The following is a 9,421-nucleotide window of genomic DNA, read 5'->3' on the forward strand; positions in this document are numbered from 1 at the left end:
TTACACCCGGAGAGAACCCACACAAACACAGGAGAACATGCAAACTCCACACAGAAAGGCAACAGTACCAATCACCAGTGCTGCCAACAAAAAATGATAGAAGAAAAATCCTGTTTGGTCCATTTAAACCAAAGCCTTCCTACAACACTCTTCATTCTGGCTCAAAGTTCTAGATTACCCCAGAGTAAACATAATGAAATGATTCAAATTATACACATGAGTGGAATAAAAATAGGAAATAATGAAATCTCTAAGACCAACAATAAAAGCCAGTGAGCTGAAGAACAGAATAAGAAATGAAATCATGATGAGGGAAATTTCTGTGCCAGATTCAAGTAATTTTCTCACACTAACAAAAGCCTTTAATTTCAAACACATTCTCCGAGCTGTAGTTTTCTTTTTGGCTCAAAGACAGCAGCGGTTCAACAACTCGCCCAAACAAACATTGAACAACACCTGTTAACACCTGACATGTTGACATGGAGAGAGAAAATTTTTTTGACTTGCTAAGATAAAAATCAAACCACTCACGCTTCACTAACGTCAAACAACGGTGTTACGTTCATACTTAAGATCGACACAACTTCTAAGTGTTCACATCTAAAACTGTGGCTGATTCCTTCTTCAGCCAGCCATCCATACACATCCTCATCAGTACAAACTGTTCAGCTTTGTGAAAGACATGACAGTTATAAACCAGAGGACTGTAAAAACCTGATCAACAGGTTACATGTTCACACATGTCTTTACAGCTGTTTCAGGCCAAAAGAACTACTACCACAGTGGTGTCGGGGTGTTCCTGTTATTTCCTTTGATGTTGCTGTGAATTCGGTGCTTTGTTACATTCTTCAGTGTTTGGTTCTACTGAAGAGTTTCAGCAGAATACAGATTATTATTTTAACCTGTGTCTTTATGATGGTCTTCATTTTTGTTTTGTTCATTGCTTGTGGGATTTTTTTCTGACTTGATTGTCTCCAGTGTTTTGCTTTGAGTTTCACACATTGTCTGTACCTGTGTCTTTTACCTAGCTATTCACACTTTCCTGATTACCCAATATTACTGTTTAAAAGTCTCAAGCACTTTTGCTTTCTTTGTAGCATGTTCAAAAATGCACAGAAATCCAGTATTTAAGGCAAAAACAGAGTTTGTATAATTCTAAAAAGCTTGAAAGTCAATATCTGGTATGGCCACCTTTATTCTTCAACAATAGCCTGAAGGCCGAAGGTGTGTCAGGTTTTTCCCTGGGATCCTCAGCTATAGATTTTTTTTTTTTTTCTTTGGCCTGCCATAGTTGGAAGCATTTGGCATCAGAAACGGGCATTTCTAAACAAAAGGCTGGCCCAACCCTTTTAAATACAGGAGGGGCAAAAATAAATTAAATTAATAACACGTAGTGGATGGTTCTCTGATGCAGATCCAGCAGAACGAGTTCCCACCAAGCGTACACCTAACTTGGTAGCAAGTGAAACTGACAGTCACAATGCATGTACAGGAAATATGGAAACATTTATTGTATATGCAGTGAAATGGAACCCGAGGGAGGCACCTGAACCTTCAGCTAATACATTTATTATTAAAAAATGAAGGTAACCATTTTGAAATACTGACTTCCAGAAACCTCCCATACCTATTTCCCACATGTATTGCTTTCATTGAACAACTACAGAGCGCTTTAAAAGCCAACGTGTTTCCTTAATGATTGTTTGACCTGTTTGGATTTCACTAACAGTAAATCCAACACGCTGCTCACATTCCAGGTGTTCTAAACTTTATTGTGATCTTGAAACAGATCAGAATTTGATCTCAGGTTAAGTTATTCTGTAGAAAAGCTGAAGGTGCATTTGTCTGCTTTCTACAAAGCGATGCCACAGCTAATATGGGCGTGGTGTTAAACAACTAGCTGTGCAAACAGGATGTGTGCAGAAGTGTATCTATATGGTTGATCAGTGGTGTCAAAGAGGAAAATGTTGGTTTGTGGTACGAGTGGAGTCAGAGGAATAATTACGATCTTAACACAAATATAGATTTGCATGAACTGGACACAGCAACCTTTGTTTACTGTTATTTCTGAAAAGGTGTTGTCACAACCTCTGACGCATTGGCACGGATACACGGACAATATAAACAAACATAAACAGTTACCACCAAAACAAGTTAAACTGGAACACCAGCAGGTTGATATTATATGGTGCAGATATCATTAACATTATGTTGGGATCATGTGGTTCTGGTTTAATCACAAAAAACCACAGAGACTCAGTGTTGAGATAAAATGATTTTTAATGTTTATTCTATGAGTAAAATGTTGCAAAAAGGAAAATGAATTTTTAAACAAAAAAGGATGTTAAAAAATTAATTTTTTGGAAATATTTAGATTTTTTTAATATTAAAACTTTGAAGATTTTATTAATTAAATTCATAGTAATCATAATCATAGTAATACTTTATAATGTTTTATGAAAATTTTAAACAATAAATCATCATAGATAAAAAAAAATGTATATTTTATATATTATTGATTTATATCATTAGATTTTAAACTAATTAAAAATGTAACTGAATATAAAACATACTGATGTAATCGATGTCGTGAATGAGGGTTTATAAATAACTGAGGTGGAGATTTTTTTCTCTTGCATCATGTTCATAAACTTCACTTCTGCAATGCAAACAAAATGATGATGTTGGTTGTGTAAAAGAAAATTCAAACAGAAACATCAAACAGGGGAAAACGTCACGTCATTTATTCTCTGACTCATTGCCTTTTCCTAGACCAGTCACGCGCCTTTCTTCACGAGTCGTGCATCATGCCGACGCCTGCAGTGGAAAAACGCAATGGGGTCAAGAAAAGAAGTAGAACTGATAACGACTGCGCTCAGTCTAAACTCATAACATCATTAAAAGCTGCTCTGAGTCTTTTGTTCTACGCAGGTCATATAAACAAGAACACCATCTAAAGAAGCATTATGACATAAGCTGAGGATGTTGAAATAAACAAACAGAGAGGCTCAGTTCTCGATCTCTAGAGCCAAGGTCCACAAAACCCTGCTGCTCAGCAATGCTGGCATTCATTTGAACTGAGGTGACCTCTCTTTTCTCAGGGCTCAGATAAAGTACAAATAAAAATCACTGTTGCAATAATTAGTGACCTGAAATCAAAGCACAGCCACAGAAACTACAGATAAAATGACAAACTTTACTTCCCCAAATCATACAGCTCCCACATAGTTCCTCCTTAACCAGCTCCCAAACGAGCTGAAATTCTGCTGAAAAGAAAAACACAATATGATATAAACAAAAGTTATTAAAAGTCTCCCAGGCCACCGTCTATCCCCACTGAGATACTGCTGTGGCAGCAGAAGCAGCACACTAACACAGGCTGAAATGATATGTGCACAGTAGACAGCGGCGTTGAACAAAAAGCTATTACATCTCTATGACCACATCCAATACCTTAATACAGTTTGTAGCAATTTCTCTTTCCCTCTTGGGGAGTCTTAAAAATATATTTTAAAATTTCCGTTAGACGTTTTTTTCAAACCATAAAAACAAGTTTAAATTCAGGATCTCACTGTGCCCAACGTGTATTATCGCGGGACCGTCAGTCTACTGGATTTCATCCGTAACCCGGCTCCTAGAACGCGGAAGGTCGTTCCTCGGGAACGCCGCGGGACAGGAAAAATCGCCGGGATGTTACGCCTCAGGAGTTCATTATTTTTATTTTGATAGGTGAAAAAAGATGAAAAAAAGAGTCTAAATCTTTTTGGACTGTATATATATATGCAGTAAATAAATATGTGGAGACAAAAAAAAGAAACATTGAAGCTATTCTTGCATTAAAACCGTGTTTTTGTTTTTACTGTGATTATTTATTGTGAGCAGCAGGAAACTACCTGCAGGATTAAACGGGAGGAGGTGTTGCAGTAAATTCTGTCTCCCTGCACATTCCATGACTTTTCAAACAAACTTTATTTAAACAGTTTTTCTGTTTAAGTGTAATTACTGAAGTTTTTTTCTGTTTTTTCTCCCTTCACGCAGGCTCAGTGAGGACCATCCACACATGGACATGGCTGCAGAAGTCTCCGCTACACCAGTGCTGGAGGAGGCGCAAGAGGAGAAAGAGAAGACAGCATGATGAGGTTCCGCCTGTGCGCATGGTTTTTTCATTGATGTCAGGCAGTTGCAGAATATATGACAGGTGCGTTACAGCTGGAAAATCTGCTTAATCTGGCCTTTCGGAGCACAAATCGCAACAATTTAGCAGAAATTTGACGTAGACGGCTTAAAAAACGTGGATTTTTAAATTTGGGGGGTTGAAATAATATTGTAAACACACACAAACACAGCCGAGATATATTTAAAAAATATTTCTCATAGTATGTGCACTATTATTATACTGAACTTTTTAAAGCGGAAATGACTGCCTCTCGGCTTCCGTTTACTGGGATACGTGAGCCAGGAGTGTCTAGCTAGCTGGAAAACTAGAAGTAATAAGTAAATATAAAATTTATTTTGGGCATCTGGGAGGGATAAAGAAACGGCATGAACAGTTTAATCAGGTCAGTAATGAAACCGACAACGACTGGGCCATAAAATGAGTGTGATGGGTCATCGAGGCTAACTACGTAGTTCAGCGTTAGCCGTTTTCTTTTAGCTTAAGCTACTTCCGGTAACTGGCCAACTTTAAAGAAGTCAAACAAGACAAACAGAATTTCTCTGAATTAACTGCAGATAAACGAGCTTCTCCTCATATAACCAGCTCACAGGGAGCCGCTTTAACTCCTGCCGCTTCTCCGCTAACTCATTTCACTCCATCGTCTTTAAGTTTGAAGTTAAAAACACGTCGAGATAACATTTTTAGATGAATAACACATGGTGAAACCCTGGATCACGGATAATGATTTTTAAAAACTGAAAAAAAATCCAGACAATACTTCAGTTTTCTCTCATTTACGCTTAAAACTCCCTTTCTTAATAATAATTAAAAAAAAAAAGCCCAACTTAACACCAAGAAAATATTTTACGAAGGTTTTTGGCCGTTTTTCCTTGAAAATGAAAAGACGAGTCCACTCTTTTGACTTTTACTTTTAATCTAGTTTAAGTTTTACTTTGGAAGGATTTTACATAATTAAAATGCTATTTCATTTTATGTTTTTACCTCTAATGCTTCATTATGGGTTGAATTTTCGTTTATTACTCAATACTGCTGTTTCTGCACTTGAGCTTCACTGAACCTGCTCGTTGACATTCCTGGATTTGTTGGATTTCAGTATCATCAGCTGTGTCACAGGAGTTACACTGAAACCTGGGTGTCTTTCTTTGTCTCCACAGCCTGACGGTGTTCCTGCTGTGGAATCTGAGCATGGGTGAGTCTAGCATAAAAAAAACTTTTTACAGTCTAAAGTTTGGATAGATGTCATGACTTCTGTGAAATTTGAGCTTAGAATAGAATAATCCTTTAATTGTCCCACAAGGGGAAATTTGGGTGTAACAGCAGCAAGAAAGACACATATACAAACAAACAGTACACAAGAGTTTCATACATCAGATATTTCTTCAGGTATGCTTTTTTTTTTTTTTTTTAAAGGCCGATCCACTCGCTTTCAGCCCTCCCTCACAAACACACATGAAAGTCTGACTGCATGTTTAATATTAACGTCTCAAACAGTGTTAAAAATAAAACCCTGACGTTTTTACCGGCCCTTCTGAACATAAAGTGAATCAATTGATTTGATTGGTAATTTATTTCAACATGTGAACAATATACAAGTACATTTAGAAAAGAAAATAAGAGAAAGAAAAAATACTATACAAATTACATACAAAAAAACGTTCTGATTAATTTACATGTTGAAAGGGATTAATTAGAGGAATTAAAATCCATTAAAATGTTAAATTAATAAAATAAAACTCAGTTTCATATCAAGCAATCTGAAACCTCTTGTTATCCCCATCACAGCGCTGTTTTACATACATAGGCTGTGTGTACTTCTTAAAAATGGTTAAATGGTTCAGAAGAACTATAATAGTATATATATATTTTTTTTAACATGAAGTTTTTAGTCACAAAAATTAGTAAACGCTTTTTTCATTCAGCTTTCACGCTGGATCGAACAAATATGACAAATGATACCACAAAAGCAAAAACATCAGCAGAAATTAGAAAAAGAGTCTGGGGTTAGATTAAACACGGGCATATTTTCACAAGTGGATTACTTGCTCATTTCATGTGAGAAGTCTTCTGAGGCCAATACATAACGCCATGATCAGTAGTCAAGATTCTAACTGTAATGCAACGATGGCTACAGGCAAGCAGGGGTCAGACGGTCAGCATGCTGACAGCCAGAGTGAATGCTGCAAGATTTGTGACACATGAAAATGCTACTCTGTGGCAGTTTTAATGCCTCTTTGTATATTTAAACCTAGCCTGAATTAAGTTTATCAGTCAGCTTAACCTCAGACTACTCCTGAGCGATGTCCCTGCTTTCAAAGTCAGTCTCAAAAATGAAAACATTAGTTTAATGTTGCATTTCTGTGAAATATAGCACTGGTCACTAGTTGCTTTTGAAGTTTTTTATTTTCAAATATGGGACTTCAACACTTGAATTATTATTAATTTATATATTTATTTCATATTTTAACTAGCCAGTAGTGAAGACATTTATTAACGGATCTGTCTCAAATTGGAGACTCTGCGTGTTCTCTCACCTCAGTGTAGTTTTTCTTTGGTTCAGTGTTGGTTCTCCTTGTGTGTCAGGGTAATTTAAGATATTTAAACACAGTGTGATTAAATGTTTCCACCAAAAAAAAGACCTAAAGCAGAAGACAGCTCTATGTGGTTAAGTATTGCGGTTTCAGTTCCTAGTCAAGTGTGAATCTTCTTCCTCTTTCTGGTTTCCTGCTGTTCATGTTCTTGTTGCGTTGCATCAGTTGAGCTGAACAAACATGAGAAGCGTGCCATGGAAAGTCTGTGTGGCCCTCCAAAATAAACCAAAATTAAAACTGTGCAGTCATTAGAGAGCAGTTTGAGTGAGTTGGCAGTTCCTACTGACCAGTGTAGTCATTTTCTGAACGTAAACGGCTCGTCTCATTGTGGTACCTGCATGTACGGCAGCATGAGACAGACAGGAAAGTGGAAGATGTGAAAGAGTGGAAAATTTCTGAGCTTGGCAATTGTTGTTCTCTTTGTGGACAGAAGAGGATTTAGATCCAGTTTAGTTAGTGTATGTTTGCATGTGAGCAAAGAGCAGAGATGAGCAGGGAGCCTTTTGATACTGTGGATACACAATCACTTCTTCATACAGTGATGCACACAACAAAGAGGCTGCAGGGTGGCCGGAGAGTCATTAACGACATGGTTTTTTAGGGTTCCAAATGGTCTGAGACCGTCCAACAGACTCCATGCCATCAATTGGCTAATCAGTGGCATCACTCGATAAGTCATGAGAGCGTCTCCTTCACCTAAATCAGGTATACCATCACCTCGGCGTCCATGTTGCATACAACTGACGTCACAAGACACTTCCCTACGTTGCTATAACAACCCGATGTGCTTTAGGTTGTACTCGATTGTAATGGAAAAAAGAGTCGTGCCACGTTGGGCCTGTCCCAGTAGGTACTATGGAAAAAAAAAAACCCTAAAGACTGTGCAGAAAATCAGGATCCTGTTACCGTCTTTATGACTGGATTTATTACAAATGAATTAACCTTTATAATAATAATAATAATAATAATAATGGATTGGATTTATATAGCGCTTTTCAAGGCACCCAAAGCGCTTTACAATACCACTATTCATTCACTCTCACATTCATACACTGGTGGAGGCAGCTACAGTTGTAGCCACAGCTGCCCTGGGGCAGACTGACAGAAGCGAGGCTGCCATATCGCGCCATCGGCCCCTCTGGCCAACACCAGTAGGCAAGTAGGGTAAAGTGTCTTGCCCAGGGACACAACGACCAGGACAGAGAGCCCAGGGATCGAACCGGCGACCTTCCGGTTACAGATGCGATTCCCAACCCACTGAGCCACGGTCGCCCAAATGTAATGTAAGCAGGTTGCCTGGAATTATTTTCTAGTTTCAGCTGTAAAAGTAACATAAAATAATCTGTGAGTGTGTGGTTTTCTCCCTTGTTTATCACCAGCTCCAGGCCTGTGCTGAATACATGAAAGAATGGCGCCCCTCCAAATAAACAAAGAACAAACAAAAACAAAGATAAAATCCATAAAACTACAGTAAAGAAAAGTGAAATCACAGGAAAGAACAGAGGACAAAAATCAGTACAAATACATAAAAAAAGAGAAAAATCACAGCAAAATAACAGTAAAAAAACAGGGTAATAAAAATAAAAACACTCCCAAATTTTCCACAGATCTCTGTTACACTTAGTGATTAACTGACCTGTAAACCAACTGGGGATGCTGGACTCGCATCAATTATTTTTATCATGTATTTGTTTTTAGTTCTTATTCAAAGAATTAGAACTAGAACTAGTGTGTCAGCTTATAAGCAATAAGCCTGGCTGCCAGAAAGTCTTTTTAGCTTGACAATGAGAAACTGAATGGGGGGGGGGGGGGGGCATGCTTGCGCTTCATCCAGAATATTCCTGGCAATCTCAGAGTGGACTGTGTGGGAAAAGAAACATGGTGAAAACATATTAGCTGATGAGTGCCACGCTGTCACTTTTTTCATTCTCAGCAAAGTGTGGAAGATGTCAGCGATGAGCACAGAGAAAATGTAATCTGTGAGAGTTGTTGGTTCTGACATACAGTTGTGCAGTACAAGCCCAAAAGCAAGTGCTGGAAGCATCTTTGCGCATGCTAGCCTTCTTTAGCCCATCCCTCCTTCCAGAGACGTACAAAGATCATACACAGATGTTGCAGCAGTTTGAAAACTTTAACCTCTGTGGTATTGTCTTTTCGGTTTGTTTTCAGAATAAAAGCATTAAAACAAATGTTATATTTGAAGTCAGTGTTAAAAAAAAAAAAACAACCCAAAAAACCCCAAAGAGCTGAAGTTCCCAGGTTTTTCTTGCTGATAAAACCCATTCATACTACCCTAAAGTAACTAACAGAACAGGGGCTTTCATTTCATTTCAGTCTGTACAATCAGCCATTAAAACATTTTATATAATTTTCCATGTTGATTTCTTACAGTTTACGAGTTGCTCTGATAGATGTCTCCCACTTACTACAGCAGGATGTTTTTTAACATGTAGGAAAACTGAAGAATATTATTGAAATGACACTTATTTTTTTCCTAAATGAAATCATCTCAACTAAATGTGTAGTTAAACTTCACTTTACAGACAGGACAGTTTCACTGGTTCAGACCACCTCGGATAAAAATGGGCTGTACGTCACCCTAATGAGTTTGATGTTCCTGCTTTACAGAGTAACAACCAGTGGAAAAGAAGCAGGA

At 37.8% G+C, this 9,421-nt stretch overlaps 1 long non-coding RNA gene across 1 annotated transcript; it reads left to right on the forward strand.

Annotated features, from left to right (window-relative positions):
* The first annotated feature begins 7,941 nt into the window (after positions 1-7,941).
* Positions 7,942-8,975, forward strand: LOC120746095. The gene is made up of 2 exons (XR_005698776.1): positions 7,942-8,646; positions 8,943-8,975. It is a non-coding gene; the product is annotated as an uncharacterized LOC120746095 (long non-coding RNA).
* The last annotated feature ends 446 nt before the right edge of the window (positions 8,976-9,421 follow it).

This window comes from Simochromis diagramma, unplaced genomic scaffold (genome assembly GCF_900408965.1).
Source record: "Simochromis diagramma unplaced genomic scaffold, fSimDia1.1 OVJJ01000107.1, whole genome shotgun sequence".
NCBI classification, from domain to species: Eukaryota; Metazoa; Chordata; class Actinopteri; order Cichliformes; family Cichlidae; genus Simochromis; species Simochromis diagramma.